The 25,418-nt window shown below is 41.6% G+C and overlaps 1 protein-coding gene across 2 annotated transcripts in view; it reads left to right on the top strand.

Annotated features, from left to right (window-relative positions):
• Positions 1–25,418, top strand: part of DAB1 (DAB adaptor protein 1) — a 666,637-nt gene that overhangs the window by 241,059 nt on the left and 400,160 nt on the right. For both annotated transcript variants that reach the window (XM_079982111.1, XM_079982112.1), the window contains one exon: positions 182–353. The gene's annotated coding sequence lies outside the window, so the exon portion shown is untranslated. The remainder of the gene's footprint in view (positions 1–181; positions 354–25,418) is intronic.

The following is a 25,418-nucleotide window of genomic DNA, read 5'->3' as shown; positions in this document are numbered from 1 at the left end:
GCTGGAGCCTGCCATTGCAAGGCAAAACTCAAATGTGCGTTCTACACAGATCAAATGTCAGAATAGAGCTATTTGTCTACTAAGTTAAAACCTGCTCTTTTTGGTTCCAGACAAAATATGTGAACATGTCCTTTTTCTTCGCTTTCTCCCCCTCCCCTGCCCACTTCCCTTTTCTTTGCAGAATATCCATATGTGTGAAGACACTCTGGTTGCAGACATCATAGGATTTTGGTCATCGCTTCATAACTGATGTTCTTTTGGTTGACTTTGGGCTATATTTCTAGAATTTGGAAGAGCTCTGAATGTTTGGTAACATCAACTGTGGTAGCCAGCATCACACGGAATTGCAGCAGGTAGGCAATTATGTAACATGAGGTATTGTGATTTTATATATATATAATATTGCTGCTTTGTTTCCACATTCTGTTATTTTAGTGTTACGCTGAATTTCACAGTGAAAGTTGCCATTTTTGTTGAGTGCAACAATGTCTATGGAAAAGAAAATCTAACCTTCTACTTTGTGTGCATTTTTTCCTATCTACTTGCATTCATTGTCTCCCAAATCTGATGCTGTCTTGGGAGTGGTGAAAGGAATGAAAATCTATTGCTCAGACAATTTTATTGTTGCTTCTATGGCATACATCTCTGACAGACATATGAAGAAAGCAAAGGGTTACTATCAGTTTGCTTCAGCTGCTTGTGTGTAAGCATTTTGTCATTTACTGAACTATTTTTAGCTAAAAGAGAAATGAAATTATCACATTGCTTAGTGCTACTCACATAATAAAAAAATTGTGAATTATTTACATATACAGTACCAGTCACTTGCAGTAAGAATTTGCATTGCACAGTTCATGAAATGCCTGTTTCTTCCTATGTGGATTATACCAAATAAATGTTGAGAATCTAGATGAATATGCACAGGAAAAAATGTGGACTGTTTGTCATATGAAGTATATAGTTTTGGACCCTATAATGTTATCTCTTTTGCTTGAAAATGAATTTATGTAACTTACAAAGTGTTCATACTTGTAAAGTAATAGTTACTAAGTTAACACCTGTAACTTTTCTGGACTTTTAAAGTGATGATTTTAAAGTATGCCACTTTCTTATTGCTTTCTTGTTAAAAGCTATTTGATATTTGAAAATGACTAGGGCATTTGCAATCATTATTGACTTTATTTTGCATATAAGCCCAGGGGTAGCCTTAGCTTTCAGTCTAACCTGCTTTGTCACACAGTTAATAAGGAGATTAGTGCAGTTGGATAAACAGAGGGTCTTTTGTTTTTGTAAAGCTAGTTTCACTTGGGCTTTAAGCCTAGCAGCAGATGTGTTTAAAATGCTGTTTGGGCAACTGAAAAGGAGTGCATGTGTTCAATGGCATGTAGAACAAAGTTCAACCCTCAATGGAGTTTGTTGGTATTTCTTATGCTACTATCCACAGAAAAAATGACCCTAAGGCTACACCATAGTGCATGAGAATGATTGACAAGTCTGCAATTAAAATGCAGGAGATGCTTTTTGACCTGCATGCAAGATCTCTGTCTTGACCTTTGAACAACCCCTGATATTTTAGCATTAAATGTGCAGCACTCATAAACTATAGTTATACTTGGTTTCTGAATAAAGTGCACATCTTGGAGTAGCTGAGTAAGTGGTCAGGTGTGTTATCTCTGAACTGCTGGTTCCCCATATGAATTCAAGTATAGAAATCAAAGTTAATTTTCTGAAGGGTTTGGTATGATAGTTAAAAGCCAGGAGACTGGGGGATTAAGAAGGAAGAGATGAAGAGACTAAACACACTGATTAAAGTCTCATGCTGCTCATCTATTTATGTGATTCATTCGGGTTTTTTTAATGTCTACCCCACCTTATTTTTCCACCAGTCTATCTGGATTCCTGTTGCTTTAGCATAAATCACTACAGTGGCCTGAGCTGGCACCCTGAGGACTGATTGTAGCTAATTCATGCCATTTAATCTTAGACATTCAGGACATCATGCAAACCAGTCATACGGTCAATTAACATTTGTGTTCGAGATAATGGGCATGGGCTAATGGGGGGGTGTATGTTTCCTGGTGAATAATCTAGATAATCAAGATAGTAAAGCTGTACATTTTGTGTGTGTGTGTGTGTGTGTGTGTGTGTGTGTTTCTGCAATATTTTAAATAATTCTGTAGAATTTATTAGCTGAGACATAACTGCAAGAGGAAATGACAATTGCTCTTCATGACTTTTATCTCGGCTGTTAACCCACTGACTTCAATACTTCAATACTTTTTTTTTTTTATCTTGTCTGTTTTCAGAATATGCTATATTCAGGCATGTACCAGGGTCACACAATTAGAGGAAATATATATATAATGTTCCTTATTTTGTCTCCTGGAAGATCTTCAAAATTTATTCAGATCCCCCCCCCCCCCATGTTATATCATTATCCTGTGTCCATTAAGCTGGCTGTGATCCATCTTTCTTTTCTAGGAGATAGCCAGGAGGTGCTGAAAATAGATAACTCAGCTGTAGCATTCAGTATAAAGCTGGTGAAATAGACCAGAAAAGTCTTCCCTTTGTGAGAACTTGGTTGCCTAAGAAGACTGGGCTTCCTTACAAGTACACTGCATTACCTGGAAAGGAGTTGGGATTCTTGCTTTGTTGAAGTCCTTCAGGGAACATAGAAACTGCTTATGGCACATCTGTCAAGCCAAAGTCTTTACTCGTTTTTTTCTAACAACTGCAGTACCAGGCCATCTGCGAGCCTCTACTGCTTTGGGCTTTTATACCTGTAGCCTCTGCAGTTGTAACAAAACTGCAGCTCTTGTCTTCTAACTTCTCAGCCTTTCATCATGATGTCATTGCGCAGGATGTATAGTTAATCATGTGAGAGCTCATCAGCTCTGAAATTTCCTGCTACTCAGAGAAGCTTCGCTGTCCTGGCATAGATGCATGTTCACATGCTTTTAAAGCACAACATGCCAGGGAGGAATTCAGCAAATGACCTGCATGCAGCTTTATGGCATAATAAGTTACACTCATTTTCCCCTTGCCTGGGTAGGGACTGCAGCACACTGACAGAGCCATGCTTTGCGTGCAGAGTGTCCCAGGTTCGGTGCCTGACATCTGCACCTAAAGGGATCAAAGCAGTAAGCAATGAGAAGCATCTCTCCTTGAGACTTCGAAGCGCAGCTGCCAGTCAGAGCTGGCAAATCTGGGCTATATGGACAAATAACCTGACCTAATAAAAAGCAACTTTCCATGAACCTTATAGAGGCTTTTAGGGAACCTGAAATGGTTTGAGTGACTGCAAACTACTAGTCCAGTTGCAGAGAGGTAGTGATATGATATACCAAAAGGGATGAGTTTTCTGCAAGCGGCAAGAGGAAACGAAAGAGAGGATTTGTGTGATGTGTTGTTTGCTGAGACTTACCTGTGTTCTGCCCTTTTGAGTCTCAGGAGGACTAGAGGCTGAGTTGCTACACCCCTAAATGAAAGGACAAATGGTTGATTCTACTTCCTATTCTTTTAAAAATATCCTGGGGACTATTAGGGGCAGAAAAGGATAAAGCCAAAAAGCTCAGAGGGACTATTGGTATTGAATGAAGCTCCCCAGTATAGCTGCAACAACCGACAGCTGAATAATCACTAACCAGACCCTCTACTATAGCTTCACAGTTGCAGAGCTTTAGTTAAGATAAAGATAGTCTATTTTTTAACTTACTTAATGAAGGCTTCTCCTGGTGTGGTGGTTACTGTCTGCCTGAAGCACTTGGGCAGCTCATTGTACAAAGCACCTAAATATGCAGCTGGGTATCATCATGATTTGGCTTCTCAGTAGCAACTACACCACTGGGAAACATATGACCCTAAGAGGCATTTTGTGTGTGACTGCTCTTCCATTCTAGCGTTCTCTACTTCAATATATTCACCAAAGAATGAACCCGGTCTTCTGTTGGACAGGATTAATCAAATTAGGATGTACTGTACATTTGTACAGTGGTACCTCGGGTTACAGACGCTTCAGGTTACACACTCCGCTAACCCAGAAATAGTACCTCAGGTTAAGAACTTTGCTTCAGGATGAGAACAGAAATCGTGCTCCGGCGGCGTGGCAGCAGCAGGAGGCCCCATTAGCTAAAGTAGTGCTTCAGGTTAAGAACAGTTTCAGGTTAAGAACAGACCTCCAGAACGAATTAAGTACTTAACCCAAGGTACCACTGTACAAGCTTCAACTCTTCCTACTTAACAATCTGAACTTTTCCCCAACCAATCTGATAGATTTATCACTCTTTCTGCTTCATTAGTGTAAGTTCCTAAAGTAGCCTGGATTGAGCTGTTGGGTCTCTGGAAGTTCTATCTTTGTGTGGACTAGAAACGGACACATACTGTCTTTGGTCAATTCATGTTCTAAGGCACCGTGCAGTGTGCAGCCTGCCATTTCACACATGACAGCTGCCGTGGTATATTTTGAGCCACTGATAACACATTGTCAGGCAATGATGTTCTGTCTAATATATCTAATTGAAGCTGTATACACACTAATCCATTTGTAGCATAAAAATGTAGGCTCCCCGGCTCCCATCTGCAATTGTTCGTGCTTGTCCTCAACATGCTGCTTTCAATCTAGATCAATTTTAGACACTGCTGTCCTCAAGGGTGGTTGTGGTTACTTGATACACATTTGAAAGCCCTTGGCTTGATCGAGCTATCCATGCCTTTCTTCCCTGGAGATGCCCCAGGTGAGTGAAGAAGGAAGTGATGATTGCGATCCTGGTATACATCCCCCACATAATGTCATTGGGTGCAGGTGTGGTTACACCCCCAAAACTGAAACTATGGTACAACTTTGGACATATTGTGCAATGAGCTTTCCTTTTTGGAATGAAACCAGTTTCTCAAGAAATACTTTTAAGGGGGCAAAAAGTATGCAAAACACCAAGAATGTCTTTGGACTTTGTATAGAGAGAAAAACACAAGGAATTGGTCTCTGCTGATTCTAGAATAAAATGCTGTGTGTATGCAGCCCATAGAACAAAAAAAATAAATAAAACCAGTCTTTGCTCTTCAGTCAGTGGAGAGCTGGCCACTGAAGGATAAATGAATATATGCTATAGCAGCATGAAACAATGTGGAATATTGGGGAGAGATGTCTTGGCAGCAGTGATACTTTTCATGGAAACCCCACCTGTGTTCCATTTTCCAAATGCTACTACAATCCATGGCTACTCAACTTGCCCAGTTCTCTTCAGGGTGTTTTATTTTGTTTTGTTTAAATGTGTTTATATTTCTGCAAACCTTCGGGTTTCCCTGAGCATGTTTCTCAACAACCCTATTTTGGCTGCAATCCTGTTGGCACTCAATGCGAGAGTTTACTATTAGGAGTGATATTATGCCTGGAATATTCATAATGTATATACCAGTGGATGCTATGGCTGGAAGAGCTACTTACCTTGTAGGCAGCATAATGCTAACTATTTTACAATGACTTGTTATGGGGTTTTATTTTAATTGTTGTTAAGCCACTCTGAGCAGAGACAATGCATTGTAAGGGCGGAATATAAATCTTTTGAGAGATTTACACACACACACTCCATGCTGATATGAAATGAAAGATTGTGTTTTAATTTATTTTTGCACAGTTCAGCATATAAGTATTGGAGCAGGGGATGTAAGACAAATGCTTTCTGTAAAGTGGCCATTCAGATTCATTACAAACTGGGGGCCTGGGACCAGCTGACACAAACAGTAGTCCTGCTTTCAGCCAACATGGACCATAGTTGTTAAGAGTGTTTAATGTAAAATAATTGTCTGTGACTGGTCTGGAAGGCGAATTCTCTGATAAGAAATGACTCCCACTAAGCCGAGAGCTTGATAGAGGGAATGCCAATTGATTATATTGTTACAATCTCTTGCTCTGTCAATGATAATTAGTGTCAGTAATTGCTGGAGGGTAGACCAGTACCGGTCAGGACTCCTGCCATCTTTAGGAAATAAATCTATAATGGTTAAACTTTCTGTACTGGATTTTTTTGTGACGTATGCAATGCAGATCAAGTTAACTAAAAGGCTCCTATCATATGCTCTAGTGACCATAATAAAGTACAGGTTATATTAATATAACTGTGTAAGACTAGGACTGCACTCATGCCCATGCTGCTCATCCTTCCCTGCTACCCCACTCAGATTAATCCCCTAGAGCAGCCTTTCTCAACCTTAGAGCCCCAGATATTGTTGGACTACAACTCCCATCATCCCTAGCTAGCAGGACAAGTGGATGATGGGAGTTGTAGTCCAACAACATCTGAGGACCCAAGGTTGCAAAAGGCTGCACTAGAGCTTTTCCCTCTCACTCCATGCAGCTACTTAGGTCACTTCCCACCTTCCCAACACCATTTCTGAAGCCACAACTTTTTTCTAGTTTGTTCATTAAAGATTTCCCCTGTCCCACTTCTGGTTATTGCAGGAGGATAAAATGGCACATGTATAATGATACATCTCTCCATAGGTAACATGGTAATTTGTAGCTCTGAACTCCTAGCGGTTTCTCTGTTACGGGTGCTAATGTGGAGTAACCTCTGATAATCAAACCTTTTGAATGCAGAGCGGTTACCAGGTTCCTGTACTTGAAAGGGCACACACCATGGGAGACGTTCAACGAGATAAAAGGGGCTTATGGGAAGGATGCCCCATAGTATGACGTAGTCAAGCACTGGCATTGTCAGTTCAAGTGTGGTTGGACTTCGGTGGAATAGCTCCCATTCCTGGGTGACCACAGTCCACCATTGATGAAGACACCATCCAGCAAGTGGAGGCCGCCATTTTGGAGGATCAGCACATAACTGTTCGCCAGCTAGCTGCAGATGTCAAGATGAGTGTGGACTCTGTAGAAAAAAACATCCATGACCATTTGCACATGGGAAAAGTGTCTGCACCGTGGGTTCCCTGGCTGCTGCTGCCTTTCCAGAAGCAGGAATGAGTCACATGCTCATGGGCTCTTTTGGCCATGTCTCACGAAAATCATGATGACTTATTCGCCAGACTAATTACTCAGGACAAAACATGGGTCCATCATTATGACTCAGAAACTAAATCCCAGTCCAAACAATGGAAGTACTCTATCACACCACCTCCAAAGTAGGCACGTGTCCAACCATCAGTGGGCAAGGTCATGCTCAACAATCTTTTGGGACCAGCACAGAGTAGTGATGATGGATTTCCTGGCAAAGGGTACCACAATTCCTGGCACATACTATGCTTCACTGCTGCAGAAATTGAGGAAGGCCATCAAAATCAAGAGGCGTGGTATGCCGACAAAAGGTGTCCGCCTCCTGCAGGATAACGCCCCAGTTCACAACTCACATGTTGCTCAGATGGAAGCACAGTCCTGTGGCTATGAAATCCTTCCTCACCCCCCCATTCTCCTGACCCCACACCATTGGACTTCCACCTCTTTCCAACCATGAAGTTATTTTTGAAGGGCAAGTTTTTTCCAGACGATGAAATGCTGATTTCTGAGGTCAAGTCATGGCTTCTGACACAACCAGCTGACTTCTGCAGATGAGGTCTCCACAACTGCTCTTGCGGGTAGCTATGTAGAGAGGAGTAATAACTGTGCCCAGTTTCATTCGTCTCAGTCCACGGGAAGTACATCAGGGGAAATCTTTAATGAATGCCCCTCATAAGCTGAAAACTGCTACTTCCCCTCTCCGGTGTTACTCCCTGCTCACTCTATTCAAACATCTGCCATTGTATAAAACAGCCACTTCCCGCTCTTTCAGCACCCTTCCTTCTTGTTGTATTCAAATTTGTCCCATTGTTTAAAAACACAATTTCCCCCTCTTAGTGTTCCTCCCTTCTCACTCCCATGTTATGGGCACTGCTGTTGTGGAACCTTCCTTTACTTTTGCTCCCCTATCCCACTTTGACTTCCTTCATGTGAATCCTGAATTGTGATGCAGCATTACAAATCTTCCAACAGGAGCCATGCAGTGATGATCTTTCATATTTATTATATACAGGGAAAGGGAAGGGTTAAGGTTATGTTGTCACATCATATGAACCTAAGACAGAGAGTGAAGCCATTATCAAAGGGATGTTCCCCAACTGTCTTTGATGAAATGAGGGTATCTATGGGAGTCACAGAACTGGGTCTGGAAAATCAGGCTTTGTTCAAACAGAAGGTAGTGCATGCACTGAAATAATCCTAGAAATAACAGGAACAAATGCTTGATTATTATTTAAGTAATGTAGGCCCTATTCAAAATAATGCTTGAAGATTCAAACTATACAGGGAGCATGGTGTGGGAGAGTATGTATGTGTACAGGTCCACCCCAATGTCCCCATGTATACTGACCCCTCTCCCAACATTTGCACATTCAGTGTGAAATTTTGCAGAATGACTCACACCTTCAGATGCCATTTCTAGCAGAGGTGGTAGCACTGAATCAGAAGCAAGTGGGAGGGAAGGACACAGTAACTTCTTCAGGGTGATGAAGCTATTACCTCTTATCAGGGTAAGCACCAATCAACACATGGCTCAGCAGAGCTCCTGATTGATGTGCAGGGTTTAACATGCTGGTATTCCCATTTATTTTGTTTTATTTATAACATTTCTGACCAGGCCTTCACTGGAAGGTTCCTGGGCAGATTACAATGATACTATAAAAGCAAATAATACCATTCCAATTATAGCACAAATAAAATGGTTCCAAATGGATTAGAACAGTATAAATTTTGCAAAAGAGGTGGGTCCTTCAAAACAAAACGGCTTAACTGTCCATGACCAGGTTTAGAAGCAGGTCTTCAGTGAAAGCTGTATGATGAAGATGTGAGGTGCACATTGCCACAGAGCTGCCACAGAGAAAGCTCTCTCCTGGGCTGCCATTCACCACACTTCTGAGGTTGGCAGAACTGCCAAGAAGGACCCCTCTGCAGATCTTCACCTTACCAAGAAGGTCAGTATAGTTCTGTCCTTAATAGGAGAGCTTGATCATAGTGACAATACCTAGGTAGGTAGAATGAAGGGGGCAGATATGCTGCAAGCATTCTCAATCCCTATAGCTGCCTTTGGTCCTGTCCCTGAGTTCAGCATGCATCTTCAGGATGTTAATTTCTCCTGGAAGTGCAGCTCTGTCAATTCAAAGGAACGTATTACGCAGACCTGAATCTTACAAAAAGCTTTAAAAGAAAACAAGAAATGTTGGCAGTTCCCTTTTGGAAATGGCAATTGGGGAATGATGGGTTAAAACACGCTTTTAACTGTCACGTTTATCATTACTGGGGACAGTGGCCAAGAGACCTGCCAGTACATGAATCATATGCTTTATTGCTATCTCATATAAATGCTACTGTTGCTAAGCTTCACTTCTTAGGCTTAGTTTTGACATATTTGTCTTCTGCTCCTTTGGGTTTGTATGAGCCCACCCTGAGCTCAGTTAACTGGTAGGCACTGGGCTCTAGGCTTGCCCAGTCTTGTATAAAGAATACTTCTTGGATGTATTTTAACTAATTTGTTAGTCTAAGTAGGGATGGGGTATGTGGGTTGGCGGGGGGAGGGAGGTGAAGGCTCAGTGGAGTGTTGAGATAGAATCCTGAAGCGAGCAATAGAAGAGCCACTTACTGGATAATGGATTGATAACTACAGCAGAATGTACCGTATCTGTATCAAGTTCAGTGCCTTTGTAGATACAACTGGGGAAATTGTACAGGACGTGGCTTGCTCAACCACGAAGAAAAGAGGGAAATGAAAACCAGAGATAAAAGCTCCATGAGTGCAGCATAGCAGGGGACGGGATCACAGAATGTAGCAATACTAGTGTTTAGGAAGTCCTATTTGGGGGCAATAAGGAATTTAGTGAGGTACAATGCAAGGAAGCGTTCAAGGCAGAAAAAAAAAGCAGCCAATGTGGTTTTAAGCAGAAACTGTTCAAAGGCCTGGGGTTAAGAAACAGATAGGGAAGGCAGTGAGACAAGAATAGACAGTCAGGTAAAGCTCACAGGGGAAAGATAAGGACAGACAGCAAAAGCCATTAATGTTAGAGAAAGAGAACTAAGGACACCGAGAATCACTTTCAAAATTAGATTCCATCAGAGGAAAGCAGAACAAGAAGGAACTCGGAGAGAATCTATATGCAGAGGAAATGTCATTAACATAAATAGATGGTGCGTTTTGTTAACACTATTTTACTGAGGTAGTTTTAAAAGAAGGAAATACGTTCATGAAGAATAGGATATGGTTTCGAACTGGGAGTCACAAACAATATTGCTTGCTTTATTGGTTGAAAAAAAAAGCTACATAAACAGAAAAGATTTAGGGCATAGAATCATAGAATCATAGAATCATAGAGTTGGAAGAGACCACAAGGGCCATCGAGTCCAACCCCCTGCCAAGCAGGAAACACCATCAGAGCACTCCTGACATATGGTTGTCAAGCCTCTGCTTAAAGACCTCCAAAGAAGGAGACTCCACCACACTACGTGGCAGCAAATTCCACTGTCGAACAGCTCTTACTGTCAGGAGGTTCTTCCTAATGTTTAGGTGGAATCTTTTTTCTTGTAGTTTGGAACCATTGCTCCATGTCCGCTTCTCTGGAGCAGCAGAAAACAACCTTTCTCCCTCCGCTATGTGACATCCTTTTATATATTTGAACATGGCTATCATATCACCCCTTAACTTCCTCTTCTCCAGGCTAAACATGCCCAGCTCCCTTAGCCGTTCCTCATAAGGCATCGTTTCCAGGCCTTTGACCATTTTGGTTGCCCTCCTCTGGACACGTTCCAGTTTGTCAGTGTCCTTCTTGAACTGTGGTGCCCAGAACTGGACACAGTACTCCAGGTGAGGTCTGACCAGAGCAGAATATAGTGGCACTATTACTTCCCTTGATCTAGATGCTATACTCCTATTGATGCAGCCCAGAATTGCATTGGCTTTTTTAGCTGCCGCGTCACACTGTTGGCTCATGTCAAGTTTGTGGTCAACCAAGACTCCTAGATCCTTTTCACATGTACTGCTCTCAAGCCAGGTGTCACCCATCTTGTATTTGTGCCTCTCATTTTTTTTGCCCAAGTGCAATACTTTACATTTCTCCCTGTTAAAATTCATCTTGTTTGTTTTGGCCCAGTTCTCTAATTTGTCAAGGTCATTTTGAAGTGTGATCCTGTCCTCTGGGGTGTTTGCCACCCCTCCCAGTTTGGTGTCATCTGCAAATTTGATCAGGATGCCCTTGAGTCCATCATCCAAGTCATTGATAAATATGTTGAATATGACCGGGCCCAAGACAGAACCCTGTGGCACCCCACTAGTCACTCTTCTCCAGGATGAAGAGGAACCATTGATGAGCACCCTTTGGGTTCGGTCAGTCAGCCAGTTACAAATCCACTGAGTGGTAGCATAGTCAAGTCCACATTTTACCAGCTTCTTTACAAGAATATCATGGGGCACCTTGTCAAATGCCTTGCTGAAATCAAGGTAGACTACATCCACTGCATTCCCTTCATCTACCAGGCTTGTAATTCTGTCAAAAAACGAGATCCGGTTAGTCTGACATGACTTATTTTTCAGAAATCCATGCTGACTATTGGTGATCACAGTATTCCTTTCTAGGTGCTCACAGACTGTTTGCTTAATGATCTGCTCCAGAATCTTCCCTGGTATTGATGTCAGACTGACTGGGCGGTAATTATTTGGGTCCTCTCTTTTCCCCTTTTTGAAAATAGGGACATCATAAACTGGGAGTCACAACTCCACTGGGCTTACAGAAATGAAAAGGGGGGAGATGAAAGAAGATAGTATAAGGAAAGGGGGTATATGAAAGCAAGGTGGAGAAATGTCAAAGTGCTTATAAGAAAGTAGTGTAGTTCAGGCAATTATGCTTGGTGAAGTTTCTAAACTGGAAGTGAAGCTCTTTCAATTTTAGGGGGAAAGGCAACTTAATAATATTTTTTTAAAAAACAGTGTTTTAACATACTATGGTCATCTTTTGGTTTAAACATGCATGTAGACTGTTCACAAGATTTGGGAAACAGCCCAAACTGTTATGACTCTTCTGATTCAATTCAATTCATTATTCAGGTCAAAATCTGACTTGTAAATCTATTCTTTGTAGAATATAACAGGAAATCTAAAAGTGGCTCTAACTTAGCTTTTCATAGAAGTGGATGGAATTTGCAGACAAAGGAGCCCACCCACAGTAGATTATCCAGTATTTTTGTACATTGAACTTAATTTTAAAAACAAGAGCATGATCTATTTTTTTATTATCTGTCAAGATTTGATGCAATTTGCCAGACAACTTTCTGAAGGATAGGTGCAGCAGTTGTACTTAAAGGAAGCATTACCACTTTGGGGTGGGCAAAATAGATACCACCTTTTGTTTTGTGGGAAATCAGTATGAAAACTGGTGACGTGAGAAAGAAGGCTCTAGGTAAGTGGATAATAACAGGGTGGCAATGAGCAACACAGCTGAGAGCTTACCTAAAGGACAAGCAGCTTTATCTGAGGGGGGAAATGTTAAGAAAATGTTATTAATATTGAGCAGCAAGAATTCAATGTAATGAAATCAAGGTACCGTACAACTCAAAAGAAGAGGATGACACTTTGAACAAGCAAACAGAAACTGGCAGAGAAAAATGGGAAAGAATAAAAGCAATGAACAAAGACACACGTGCAGCAGAAGAAGGATGGGAACTCTGAAAAGTTTTAAGAAACTTAAGCAAAAACAAGATAACATTAACAAAATGAAAAATTAACAGCTAAAGTAGGTGATGCTTGTTTTGAAAGCAGAAAGAGATTATAATGTAAAGCATGGCTTAAATAGCCCCCAAAGCCCTACAACTGAACCAAAGGATAGGGAAAGTGAGTTCTCCTAAAAGTTTGAAAAATAAGATGCAAGTGAAAACTGGAGGTGGGGGGGAAGGGAAGGAAAAACAATGTAATGAAAACAAATCGATTGAAGTTCTTGATGCTTTTTCATTTTTAGGAGACAAAACACAATTAGGAAGGAAGTCTCAAGTCCACCTTTCTTAAAAAAACCCTTCCTCTCAGCCAAAATTCAGAGGAGAATGACAAACCACATGAGAAACAAATGTTTTACTTGACTTTAACATTCCTCCCCCAGCATCCTGGGAAAATAGTTCATTATATTTAAACCTACCCTGGTTCATCAAATTGAAAGAGGTTCCCAACTCAAAGGTGGACTTTGATCCTACAAATTTCAGCGGTGCTGTGTGTGAGTCAAAAGCTCAGTGCCCCCCACCTCTCACCTTCCTTTCTGCTCAGTTTGCTATGCCATAGTTGCAGTGCCCTGCAGCACTCCCAAGGCTCAGCATCCCATGTGGCGGAACCAGTTGTGCTGCCCTAAATCTGCCTCTGCCCACCTGTCCAGGGCATTTTCCACCAGTCAGCTTGGTTTTGTTTTTCAAGGAAAAAAGGCATTTGTATTGCAGCTTTCCCAGAGCACCCAAGACCACAGAGCGTCTCAGACCTGTCTGCTTGGCCTTTGTGTGGCCAAGCCATGCATCATCCCTCCAGAGCAGTGGCCCTGCTCAGATGACTCCTTGAGTGTCTTTCCATTCTAGAGCTGTTATAATGCCCCTTGTTTGTCTGGGTGAAGGGCAATGTGTATAGAAATGTCTGGAATGCAAGAGTCACAGCAGTTGACCCCACCCGCATTGACACTACCTCTGCCCAACACAAGCACACAGGCTGCATGGTGTTGCTTGTGAGGGAATGCAACCCTTGGTTCCTAAAAGCCCTTCTGTAAAGGACAAAGTAAGCTAGAAAACAACAATCATAAATTATACAGATCAGTCATTCATTTTACACACAGACAAACATAGGGAGAGGGGGAGAGAGAGAGAGAGAGAGAGAGAGAGGGATGAGACAGACGGACAGACAGACAGACAGACAGACAGAGGCACACAAAAAGGCAGAGGAGGAAGAAAAACATGTATTTTCCCCCACTGTAGATTCCCCACCCCCTCAGTTGAATGTTTACTGTCAACTTTATCCATACAACTGTGGGGATTGACAAGCATTGTGTTGTAGCATCTGAAAGATGTGGGACTAGCGAGGCAGAAATGGCAAAAACCACTTCAAACTGTGTACGGATAGAGATTTTAAAAACAATGGAACAGTTGTTTTTCTTTTTTTGAAATAAATCACGGACTGTACAGGTTTTGTGAAACAGGCGCCTCATTAAGATTGGCTTATGCTGGGAAAAGTTTGACAAAGAAAATCTTTTTTATCTTGGGAAGAGAGAGATAAAGATAAAAAATGAAAGATTTGTTCAGAATGATTTTGTGTGCAGGCTGAACATCAAAGGGCCAAAGAATTTTCGCCCCCCAGTCACAGATGGTGAGAGCAAGAGAACACAATTCTAGGGTCTCGTGCTAATGAACACACCGATTTCACTGAGCTGAGAAACAATGGCAAACACTTCAGATGCTTTGCTTTTTCACAGCCCCTTTCATGAAAGGGCTCTGAAGTGTCTACAAAGTCTTGGGATAACAAGACAAGGCGTTTTGAGAGGAAAGAGAAAACTTGTGCTTTGGCTGTGCTGGTGAAAGATTGAAGGAGAATATGACTTTAAAAGAGAAGATCCCCTGCCAATGTGTGTTGATGAAATGGGTGGGTAGGTAAGATTCTTAACTGTTTTTATGCCATGGGTCCTAGGCAAGGGAGATGAGATCAGAGCAGATTTTGTTGTAATCCCCCTATCACCTTTGGGTAGGGTTGCATTAGGCTAAGTTGCACAGTTCATGAAGTCTCAAAGAATCATAGCAGAGAATACATTCAACATTCCATAAAATTATTCATTTCCAGATGTATGCACAGTCATGCAGATGTCTTTAAAGTACTATTTCAAGTACTAAACATTAGAATATAGGCTTGCTAGAAGTAGCTGGTGGGCCTTCTGAAGGACCCAATGGAGTGACCAATTAAAGGCCTCAGTGCCACACATCTCACTCTCTCTGTATTTTAACTCTCCTTTTATATCCCTTTAGCTTAGTTTACAAATATAATCTTGTCACTTTGAGATCTAAGTGAAACTGGATTATGAGAGTAGTCCAATATGCTAACATCTTTGCATACTTTATCTTGGAATCTTGATGCATTTTTTTACAACTACTGCTCCAATAAAGTGCCAGACACTTCTCACTGTCAGTATCCGTAGCAAATATGAATCAGTAGTTCAGTATGGATATCAACACCAAGTGATGCTGGTGGGTGTCATTTGCAGTGCTTTTTTCCTAGAAAAATAGATGCCAGTACTCACCATGGCGGGTGGCGCTGTGGGTTAAACCACTGAGCCTAGGGCTTGCCGATCAGAAGGTCGGCGGTTCGAATACCCGCGATGGGGTGAGCTCCCGTTGCTCAGTCCCTGCTCCTGCCAACCTAGCAGTTCGAAAGCACATCAAAGTGCAAGTAGATAAATAGGTACCGCTCTGGCAGGAAGGTAAATGGCATTTCCATGCACTGCTCTGGTTTGCCAGAAGCGGCTTAGTCATGCTTGCCACATGCCTCGGAAGCTGTACTCTGGCTCCCTCGGCCAATAAACCCCAGAGTCATCCGCAATTGGACCTAATGGTCAGGGGTCCCTTTACCTTTACTCACCATGAAGAAATGACAGTAAGTGTCACACTTTTTAGCAGCAGCAGCAACAACAATAACAAAAAAAGTCCCTGTATTGTGTACCCTTGAGTACCCCCTGAGAAAAAACACTGGTCATTTGGTGCACAATAGATACCCAAAGTCACCAACCAATATTGTTGACAAAGTCAGGAACTTTGGAAAATTTAGCAAGCATGGGATAAGAGGTTTTGTCACCTATGGGTTGGTGCTAGGAATGCCATTATAAGACTGGTCTACAGTTGCAAAAAAATATAGTCTTAAAGTGATATCCAGCTGTAGCGGCCTGCATGCACAGCAGATGTCTTGAGCAAATGGGAGTTTTCCTTCCACTCCTTTCCCGCTGCAGTCTCCAACATGCCTCCTAAAACTTTTCTGGAGTTCTGGGACACTCCCTGGAGCATTGGCGGTGGAAGTGGTGAACATGAAAGCTACAGGGAGAGGGGAGAAAGGGGAAGTCCCATCATATCTGCTGGCGCAACACTGGATCTTAAGCGTAAAACCTGGCAATAGCTAATACTACCACTTCAAATTGTAGGATAAACAGAACTCATCTTTCAGTACTCCTACATGAAAATCACACTGCAGAAAATGAATGGTGCGTAGGCTGAACTAGAACATTTCTCATCGCTGCGCTTGTGGGTTTGTTGGTTTGTTTGTTTTTAGACACAGAGAGCTGTTTTAAAATAGAGGAGCATTACCAAACAGCAACCTGCAACCTGATGACACAGTCCATTTTGCCACTTATTTCTGCTGCATTTATAGAGGCCTGAAATGAGCATTTAACTGTAGGATAAAGTAGCACTGGTTTCCACAGGATTTTGGCATGCTCATCTTGTACATGTGTCATGTCTATCAATAGAATGGCCACTTTCTTAAAATATAGAACTGACTGTATGTAATTGTTTGCTTCTTATATGTATAAATGGAAACACATTTTAAAAGCTACCAATGTAGGCAATGAAAAGTTTTCACTGGCTTAGAAAAAGATAAAACTCGTATGCGGCATTCCATAAAATGAGCCCTAAATGATGGAGAGAAACTTCCGTTCTGATCACGTCATTCCATAGCTGTGCTCTTCCAACGAAGCATCTTGTACTGGCTGCTGTCAGAGGCATGTTGCTGTACAAGACAGACTGCTGCTCTCATCTATTGTGGCAATGCCTGCATCCTGTGTTTCTGGCAGCATCAATATATGCTAGTATCTCTTCTTCATAAAGGTCGGCAGGCCCTGGGTGCTTTGAACCACATTGTCTATTCTATTTGCCTTTCGGCCAATTACATTCCACATGTAGGTTGAAAGGCAGCTGCCACTGGATGCCCTCGTCTGTTCAAACCAGCATCAAACTGACAAGCCCAAGTTCTTCAGCGGCTGGTTTACATGCAGATTTACATTTTGATTTGCTTATGTGTGATAGGAAATCTTAGGTTCCCCCAGACAACGGAGCTGCAATGCTTATGTAATTGGATACACTTTATACTGCTAAACTGAAGATTTTGTGGAATCAATTGATCAAAGAGGTGGTGGTGGGAAAATCAATGCTATTCCCCCCCCCCTCCTATGAAAATGCAAAGGCATAGAGCTAAGCAGAGTACAGCTGTTTCCAGGGCTGTACCCTTGTCTTATTCTCCTGGTGCTTTCTGTAGAAGGTAAAATCAGAAATAATGATGTTTGTCCCATCAGGAAAGAGTTACTTGATTTAGGAACACAGGAACCTCTGTTGAGTCAGGCCACTGGTCATCTAGCTCAGCATTTTTTATTTCATAAAATTTATATACTGCCAGATGCTCCAAGTGTCCCTATTTTCTAGGGACATCCCTGATTTAGAGAAGCTGTCCCAGTTTCTGATTTGACCCCAGAATATTCTGCTTTTCCTTAGGATGTCCTATTTTCACTGGAGAAATGTTGGAGGGTGTGGAGTTACCCAACCCCTGAGTCATCTGAAGGCAATCCTGTATAGGGAAGGGTTTTTTAAATGTTTAATATTTTATAATGTTTTTATATATGTTGGGAGCTGCCCAGAGTGACTGGGGCAACCCAATAAAATGTGTGGAGTATGTTGTTGTTTAGTTGTCTAGTCGTGTCCAACTCTTTGTGACCCCATGGACCAGAGCACACCAGACACACCAGGCACTCCTGTGTGGGGTATAAAGAGTAAAATTATCATTATGGAATGGGATGTTCCTATTTTCATTGGAGAAATGTTGAAGGGTATGTACTGCTTGATTGTAGGAAAAACCTCAAAGCACTTTTGTCTGTACCAGTAGTCTTCCCCTCCCTCCCTCCCTCCCTCCCTCCCTCCCTTCCTTCCTTTTTCAGATCTGGGACCCGCCTTTAACCCAAACATGCATCTGGGGACCCATTTCCTATTTATTTGTTTTAAGCCATATATTTGTATGGTGGTAGTGCTGCTGCAGCCCACCTTGAATCAGGCCATTACCTGGTAGTGGGTCCCAGTCAACCAGCTGAAGGCAGGTGACCCTTGCTGATTGGTAATAGTTCTTCAGGGCTTCAGGCAGGAGTCTTTCCCAACCACTTCCCCAAATGCTATGGATTTAACCCGGGACTTTCTGCAAGCAAAACAAGTGCTCTCTCACTGAGCTATGGTTCCCCCATGTTGCTCTGGAATGGTATATCTCATAACAAATGAAGTGGTATGTAAAAAAATAAACATAAACATAATGTAAAAATAAAGCAGTTAGAATTATCGCTTTTGGACTTCCGGTCGGCGCCAGCGCTTAATGGCGGTCCGAGCCTCAAGCTCCGAGGCAGGACTGCTTCGCTAGTTCGGGTCTTACCCGCTACGGCAAGCGGGGGACCCCTAAAATCACAGGCGCGGAGCCTGTGAACAAAGGAGATTCGGTGGGCACCTTTTGCGCCCCCCGGCACTGTGAAGGAGCCTTTTTAAAGGCTTCTGAGCGGCATCGGGGCAAGCGCGGTGCTGAGAGTCGTCACCCAGCTAGCGGAGTGAAGCCGCGTCGCCATGAACGGAGAGCGCCGATTCCTTCCTGTAACTGGAAATTGACTACAACACCCGTGAGTAAGATCGGAAATTGACGGGACATTAAAATAAGAAATTTGGCTGAAAACGGGAAAGGCATAAATTAAGGAAGTCTGCCTCCCCGGAGCTGCAGGAGAAACAAAGCAACGAAAAATCAAGCTGCATTTGAAGGGAACTTTCCTTTTTTTTTTAAGCTGTCAAACTGACATCGGACTAAATTTCCCCCCCGACAGGCAGGAGAAGGGGGGAAGGGATTGAGACATTCTTAACCTGCTGTAAAATTACTGGGAAAATAAGACCCTCCACTGTCAAACCCCCCCCAGGACGGGCTGCCCAAACAAGACACCGGGATGAACTGTCAAACTGTCAAACTTACTAAAGTGGGGCTTGTTTGTAACAAAGTTACTGGAACTTAGATTTCACCCTGTTGCATTTTGGTTGCATAGAAAACAGAGACTTTGTGGTTTGGACATTGGAGTTTAATGGCTACTGTTATACTTTCCTGCTTCTTTCTCTTTTCCCTGCCATTTGGATACAATTGAATGCTCCCTCTAGAGGGTCTTAAGTGAAACTGTTGCATCAGGAGAAGCAACAGTGGGATTTTCCACTTGGAAACTAACTCTGTGAAAACGACCTTGAGGATATGAGTGGCCCTACAGAAGAGATAGTAACAAGGCAGAAAGCAAAACAATCCCAGAAGAAAAGGGGCTCTATATCAGGAACTGCACCAGCTGCACAGGAAAAAACAGCAGCTTCTATGGATCCTATGACACAGGCACTCCTTAAAATAAATCAATCTCTGGAAGCACTGACAAAGCTATCGACAGAGAACTCCAAAAAATTAACAGAATTGACAACAAGACTAGATGCTAATACAGCTAGTGTAAAATCTAACACAGATTCTATCCAAAGATCTTTTTTGAAATGACTGAAACTTTGGACTTGATTGATATTTGGAGAACAAGGAATCCTCTAGAGAGAGAGGGAACTTTCTTCTCTGAGGCAAAAATGACATGGACAAGAATAGACCAAATTTGGATTTCTAGTAGTCTGGCGTCAAGAACAAAAAAAGTAGAAATATGCCCAAAAACTTGCTCCGACCATAATGCGGTGAAGATGGAGATGAAACTAACAACAACTGGATCCTTTAGATGGAGAATGAATGACACCCTATTTAAGGATGAAGAGATCCATAAGAAGGCCCTTAAAACATTAAAAGATTATTTCGAGATTAACAGGAAAACAGATGTGGAGAAAAGAATAATTTGGGACGCAAGCAAAGCCGTGATGCGAGGTTTCCTAATTCAACAGAACTCTATAAAGAGGAAGCAACAAAATGAGAGGAAGGAAAAAATCCTAGAAAAAATAAAAGAAGGAGAGAAGAAACTGAGGTCCAAACCAAAGTCTCATGAGATTCTGAGAGAAATAAAGTTTTATCAGATGCAGTACATGGAGCTCATGAACCAACAAATAGAATGGAAGATAAAGCAAATGAGACAAAGAACCTTCGAATCAGCGGACAAGTGTGGGAAACTTCTGTCATGGCAATTGAAGAAAAGGCAGAAAATGAACACGGTAACCAGTTTAGAAATGGATGGGAAAATTATCCACAAACCTAATGAGATAAACAATTGCTTTCAAAGCTTTTTTAAGAAATTGTATGCACAAGGGCCAATTAATGAACAAGAAATAGAAGAATTCATCAGAAAATACGGCTTACCAAAAATTCCAGAACAAAGTAAAAGGACTCTAAATGAGGAAATAACAGAACAAGAAATAGAGGGTGCCATTCAAAATATGAAATTGGGAAAATCACCAGGACCAGATGGCCTGACGGCTAAATACTACAAGATGCTGAAATAATGTTTAATACAACCATTGAAGGAAGTTTGCAATGAAATCCTGAAGGGGAAAAAGGCACCTGAATCGTGGAAAGAGGCTTTTATCTCACTTATACCGAAGACAGAAGCTGAGAAGAACCAGGTTAGAAACTACCGCCCTATATCTTTGCTTAATGTGGATTACAAAATTTTTGCAGACATTTTGGCAAAAAGATTGAAAAGAGTGTTGATAGAGGAGATTCATAAGGACCAAACAGGCTTTCTCCCAGGGAGATATATGTCAGACAATGTGAGGAACATTATAGACATTTTAGAATTGCTAGATGTTGACATTAACAGGAAAGCAGTCCTGATTTTTGTAGACGCGGAGAAAGCCTTTGACAATATCTGCTGGACTTTTATGAAAAAAAATCTCCAAGGGATGGGGGTAGGCCAAGGTTTTGAAAACGGTATAGGTGCAATATATTCTCAACAAAAGGCCAAGCTAATTGTAAATAATGTGGTTACAGAAGAAATACCCATAGAAAAAGGTACACGGCAGGGATGCCCAATATCCCCTTTGCTTTTTATATCAGTCCTGGAGGTTTTGTTAAACATGATTAGAAAGGACCAGTTGGTTAAAGGAGTTCAGGTTGGAGTTAGACATTACAAGTTAAGAGCATTTGCAGATGACCTAGTATTGACTTTGCAACAGCCAGACACTAGTACTAAAAGAGTATTAGAATTAATTGAAATATTTGGTCGAGTAGCAGGTTTTAAATTGAACAAACAAAAAACGAAAGTGTTGGAAAAAAACTTAACAATGGAAGAAAGAGAGAGTTTTCAGAATGAAACAGGCCTGGAAATAACAAAAAGGGTAAAATACCTGGGGTTAAACTTAACATCCAAGAATGTGAATTTATTTAAGGATAATTATGAAAAAACTTGGGCAGAGGTTAAGAAAGATCTGGAAATATGGTCAAGGTTGAAACTTTCCTTGTTAGGCCGAATTGCTACTATTAAGATGAATGTATTGCCTAGAATGCTGTTTTTATTTCAGACGTTACAGATTTTGGACAGGATGGATTGTTTCAAGAAGTGGCAGAAAGACATATCAAAATTTGTCTGGCAGGGCAAAAAGCCCAGAATTAAATTTAAGATTTTAACTGATGCAAAGGATAGAGGGGGGTTTGCCCTGCCGGACTTAAGACTTTACTATGAATCGGCAGCTTTCTGCTGGTTGAAACACTGGCTACTTCTTGAGAACACTGACATTTTGGACCTGGAAGGGTACGACAATAGTTTTGGTTGGCATGCATATTTATGGTACGACAAGGCAAAGGTGTACAAAAGTTTTAAAAACCATATTGTGAGGAAAGCATTGTATAACGTTTGGATTAGATATAAAGATCTGCTGGAAAGTAAAACCCCTAGGTGGGTGTCACCAATGGAAGCTAGGGAAGTAAAAAAGCTTAATATGGACTCTAAATGGCCAAAATATCATGAAATTTTAGAATATGATGGTGAAAGGGTGAAACTTCAGAGTTATGAGAAACTAAAGCCTAAGGTTCGAGATTGGTTGCATTATCATCAGATAAATGAGACATTTAAACAGGACAGAAAAATAGGATTTCAGAAAGAGAAGTCAAAATTAGAAACAGAACTGTTGGAACCCAATACTAAGAATTTATCAAAAATGTATAACTTGCTGTTGAAATGGAATACACAGGATGAAACGGTGAAATCAGCTATGATTAAATGGGCACAAGATATCGGTCATGATATTATGTTTGCTGACTGGGAACAGTTATGGACCACCGGTATCAAATTTACTGCATGTAATGCTTTAAAAGAAAATATTATGAAAATGATCTATCGGTGGTACATGACCCCAGTCAAGCTTGCAAAAATTTATCATTTGCCTAACAATAAGTGTTGGAAATGTAATGAGACTGAAGGCACTTTTTACCACCTTTGGTGGACCTGCCCAAAGATTAAAGCTTTCTGGGAAATGATCTATAATGAAATTAAGAAGGTCCTTAGGTGGACTTTTCCTAAGAAACCAGAGGCTTTTCTCTTGGGCATGGTTGGCCAATTGGTGTTAAAGAAGGATAGGATTTTCTTTATGTATGCCACCACAGCAGCAAGAATTCTACTGGCAAAGTATTGGAAGACGCAAGAACTACCTACTCTGGAAGAATGGCAAACAAAGGTGATTGACTTTATGGGACTGGCCGAGATGACGGGCAGAATCCGTGACCAGGGGAAAGAGACAGTGGAAGAGGACTGGAAGAAATTTAAAATATATCTCAAGAACAATTGTAAAATTGACGAATGTTAAGATGTCAAGGGGTAAGAGGTAAAGAAATTGCAGCAGTAACCAAAAAAAACTAAAGGAACTTTTATGAAAGGGAATTAAGATAATGGACCTAAGGGTTGCTAAAGAATCACTAAACAAGAATGCAGGGATGGGGAGGTATGGGGAAGTCAAAAGAAAGAAGGGTATGAAACGATCAGTTGGAAATTGTTGTTTTGTGGTACTTATGTTATCTGTTTGAAAAACGAATAAAAATTATTATATATAAAAAAAAGAATTATCGCTTTTGAGGGGCAAAGCTAGAGATTAACTTTTGACCAAATACGATGGAATACCATACTTTTGAATGTGTAATGTGTCAGATTGTTGTGCCATATGCCATTCAGGTTTATTTTGTGTGTGTTAAAACACAATGTCGTTCCTAATGCTATACTGTAAAATCTTTGGTTAATAGTGTCTTTCAGGCAGTGTTTAAATAGACTCCTTGGGTCTTGTGATTTAGTTCCAAGAATGATCATTCCAGGAAATCTGATAGGCTCCATAATGTAGTAGTTGTGCCTAATAGTTGTCTGGTCTAGCTTCTTCATTCCCCTTTCTAGCTAGCAGCTTTGCTCATATTGACCAGTGAAAAGAGCCAGTGGGATTTGCACCTCAAATGTATTTTTTATGCTTCAGAAATGGAGTCTTGCTTCGTGATTTCCAATCTCAGCTTGTTTACTGCTCTATTCTTGTAGTGAATGTGAAGGGAATAGTATTCAAAATAAAATAATTATTAGTAAATCAGACCAACCAGAAGGAGCTGAAATTTCCATTTCTAAGTTGTTCAACCATGGCAAAATACTTTTTTTTCATAATAATTGGTAAGTGAACATCAGAGCTGCCAGACTAAATAAAAATATTGGGGGTGGGGGGCAGGTAAGCCCTGCCCCTCATAATCAATAGCAGGGCATGGCATGCACACACCATTTGAATGGCAATGCCATCAACTTTGGGGGCCCCTCAAATATTTTATGGGGTGGTGCCAAAGGGACCTTGGCCCCTAGGAGCTGGCTCCCATGGTGAACATTATCTTTAAAAACTCCCACATGTGATTTTATTTGTTTATGGGAGTTGCTTAGTCCTCCTATTAAAGTATCATCTAGATCAGTTTGCATTTGTCTCCACAAATGCTGTTATGAACAAGCCTGTAATGCAGCGGGTGGCGCTGTGGAAACAGGTAACATACTTACCTGAGGTACATGAAATATTACAGGTTGGTGGAATAAGCTTTTGTAGACTAGAGTTTGCTTTGCTGGATGCTTGAAAAAGATGCATCTCTATATAATGTCCTCAGGGCTTCTTGTTTTGCACAGCCATAGGTATATGGCCCAAAATCCCATAATGTAACCGTACTGATGGCATATATTCATATATATTCAGATATTGAAATGAAGAGAAATAGGAAAGCAGAAGGCAATTGCTTTGAGGGTAATCTTTCCACTGATATAACACAAGAATTAAAAGTTTATATGATACTTTTGACTTCTGGTGAAGAATGTGTGGCTGCTAGTTTTTAACACATTACAACATGTTCCCACAGTGAGACTTTTAAGGCTGCTTTAAGCTTACTCGTTGACTGTTTCAAAAACAATCAGGACAGAACTATGGAAGAACAAGGCATTGGCAATTAGATGAGAAATGCAAAACTTGAAGTAACCTAGCATATTTGTTATCATTACTGAAATACTCATTAATATTCAGTATGTGATAAAGAATTTTGTGACCCTAGAGACAAGAGTCAGAGGCACATGTGGTCAGTTGGACTCTGGTAAATTTCTCCCCTACAGCACCCTGAACAGCTTCAACAGATGGGATTCTTGGCATGTATGGAACAGCAAGGGAAGGCACAGTCTCCAGCTAAGGAGTTGGACAAGGAGCCAGTGAAGTTTAGGGCTCTTAGCTTGCTGGTGGTGGAGATCAAGAGACCAGTGTTCTTGAGGCTGTGACAGACAGAAGCACCCAGAATAACCTCCCATACTACCGGGGCCTGTCAGGCAAGAGCCAGGAACCTCATGGGTATTCTGGATGAAGGGAGGGAGGGCAGCTAACAGATTGAGGTTGAAACCTGACAAGACAGAAGTAGTGTTCTTGGGGGACAGGGGGCAGGCAGGTGTGGGGGACTCCCTAGTCCTGAATGGGGTAACCATGCCCCTGAAAGACCAGGTGTGCAGTCTGGAAGTCATTTTGGACTCAGGGCTGCCTATGGAGGCACAGGTCAACTGGTATATAGGCTGAGACCCTATCTGCCCACAGACTGTCTCACCAGAGTGATGCCCTGGTTATCTCCTGCTTGGACTACTGCAATACTCTCTACTTGGGGCTACCTTTGAAGGTGGCTTGGAAACTACAACTAATCCAGAATGAAGCAGCTAGACCGGTGACTGGGAATGGCCACCAGGGCCATATAACACCAGTCCTAAAGGATCTTCTCTGGCTCTCACTACATTTCTGATTAGAATTCAGTGTAGGTGCTGACCTTTTAAAGCCCTAGACAGCCTCGGCCCAGAATACCTGAAAGAGTGTCTCCATCCCCATCGCTCATCTCAAACACTGAGGTCCTCTTCTGAAGGTTTCTGCTGGTTCCCTCACTGTGGGAAGTGAAGTTACAGGGAACCAG

This window comes from Podarcis cretensis, assembly GCF_951804945.1.
Source record: "Podarcis cretensis genome assembly, chromosome: 6".
NCBI classification, from domain to species: Eukaryota; Metazoa; Chordata; class Lepidosauria; order Squamata; family Lacertidae; genus Podarcis; species Podarcis cretensis.
The sequence above is the reverse complement of the archived record's forward strand: the minus strand, read 5'-3'. Positions and strand labels throughout refer to the sequence as shown.